This window comes from Pundamilia nyererei, unplaced genomic scaffold, assembly GCF_000239375.1.
Source record: "Pundamilia nyererei isolate P.nyererei 1_Seehausen unplaced genomic scaffold, PunNye1.0 scaffold00067, whole genome shotgun sequence".
NCBI classification, from domain to species: Eukaryota; Metazoa; Chordata; class Actinopteri; order Cichliformes; family Cichlidae; genus Pundamilia; species Pundamilia nyererei.
Window position 1 is genome coordinate 3,173,770 of NW_005187468.1, and position 2,400 is coordinate 3,176,169.

The following is a 2,400-nucleotide window of genomic DNA, read 5'->3' on the forward strand; positions in this document are numbered from 1 at the left end:
GTTAATATGTAAACATCCAGACTGCTTTTGAAAATAACAGGATTTCCTGAGGATGTTGATCCTACCCATGGCTACACCCTTTTTCCTAGAAAACTTCTTAAAAAAAACACCCTTAGATCTTTCTTGCTACAAAATTCTTATAATTAATTTTTGTTTTAAAAACTCTTCACACACTCAGCATAGGCAAAGTGAACGCAAAGTACAGTAAAGCACACCACCGCTGGACTCTAGAGCAGTGGGGATGTCTTTCTGGAGTCATAAATCACACTTCTCCACCTGGCAATCCAATGGATGTATTTGGCGGTTGCCAGGACAGTGGTACTTGTCTGATTGTGTTGTGCCAAGTGTAAAGTTAGGAAAAGGGAGGATTATGGTGTGGAGCTGTTTTTCAGGGCTCAGCCACTTAAGTCGAGTGAAAGGAAATCGTAATAATTCAGCATCCAAAGACATTTTGACAATTTCCTGCTCCCAACCTTCTGGGAATAATTTGGAGATGGCCCCTTCCTGTTCCAACATGACTGCACACCAGTGGGCAAACTAAGGTCCACAAAGGGGGAGGACAGTGGATGTATTAGACAAACAAAGGTGAATATGGAGCTGTCAGGCAGGAGGAAAAGAGAAATGTGGGGTTCATAGATGTAGTGAGAAGGACATGCAGAGGCCTGGTGTGACGGAGGAGGATGCAGAGGACAGGGTGAGCTGGAGGGAAATGGTCTGCTGTGGTGACTACTAAAGGCAGCATCTGAAAGAGGAATGGTAAAATGCAGATATCCACGGATAACACGTTAACCAGAATTAATTCATATAAGGCGCACCAGATTATAAGGTGCGCTGTCATTTTCGAGAAAACTAAAGGATTTTAAGTGCGCCTTACAATAATTGCCTGTAAAATATAAACGTAAAAATGTAACTTCTGCAGTGCCAACAGGGCTCAGCAATTGATTTTCCCCAAGTGTTACATAACTGCTGTGCAAGGCCACACGAATAAACTTATAAAGGATAAACGTAATAATGCGCAGAACAGAGTTCAGCTTACTCAAGCAACTCTTCATAGCAGCCCCATTTTCTCATGTAGCCCCATGGGACATTAATTGCTCATCCCTACAACCATATGCACTTTTTATAATTTTGACATCACATTGTGTGTCCTATGACACAAGTCAGTTCTTGATAAACCCAACAGAATGTGTTGATGATGGCACTGTGAGGCAGGATTAGGTAGAATATAGGCATTCATAATCTATAAAACAGTCTCACAGGTTTTCTATTTATTCTTTGTGAAGTAATTATCAAAGGTTCTATAAAATCAGAAGTGTTCAGGGCAACTGTTTCCAGTAAATGTGCACGCATAGGAATCCAAACGGATACAAAAAGACTGCAAAAAGACTTACCTTGCTGCAAATAAAACATTTATAAAGTATTTTAACAGAAGTTTAAAATACTTTATAAAAGTCAGTAAATATTGCAGTTCTTCCACACTCTTTTGAAGGCTTTCACATTGGAAATTTCAAAAGACATTGATTTTGAAAAACAAATCTGAGTGATATGATAGTAAATGTGCTTCATCTTACCTGAAAGTTGGACTGTGCTACTTTATGGTAATTTGAACCACAGTTTTAAAATTTGGAATCTGGATTCCCTACTCAATATGACCTATTACCACTGATTTTCAGTCGAGTTCTTGTGTAATTTAGCATACGTCAGGCTTTTGTCAGTGGGGCAGGTGAGTGATCTTCTCTTGGTGGGTCTGTCTCCTCTGAAACTCTGTTTCCAAATTCTATCGAAACAGCTGATTCCCGACTTCACCCTCGTAAACAACTCTTTCTGTTGACAGCAGTGGGCATGTGAAAAGAGAAAGCGCAGGTAAATCTGAAATCACCTCTTCAGTAGTAGCCTGCTCACCATAGTGAGCCCAACAGAGATTGCCAAATCATTGCATTGCACCTGGAGAAGGACCAGGAGACCATGACACAGGTACAAGGACTGTACGGAAAAATGAAAAATGAGTAAACATGTCCAAAATCTGACTCCTTGGAAGCAAAGGCTCAAGAATTTTACACAGTAATGTAAAGGTGATGAAAGGACGTGCTGTGATTTTTTTTTTTAGGTTTCCATAAGACTCTATAATCACCACTGTTTATATTCTTGAATCTCCAGGCAAATTATTTTAATCTACACTGTCTTTTAATCAGATTCCACCAGAGGGCAATCCTCTTACATGTAATCAGACTTTACATGTGTTTTTTCTATTGTATTATTTTACATTAGACATTGTCTGACATGTCTGACATCTATTGTAAACATACAGTTAAACTTAATGTAGCACTCATGTGTTGTGTTTCATTTCAGTTGATCAATGTAATGTAATATGAGCCCACCTGTCTTCGTAGAAACAAGCAG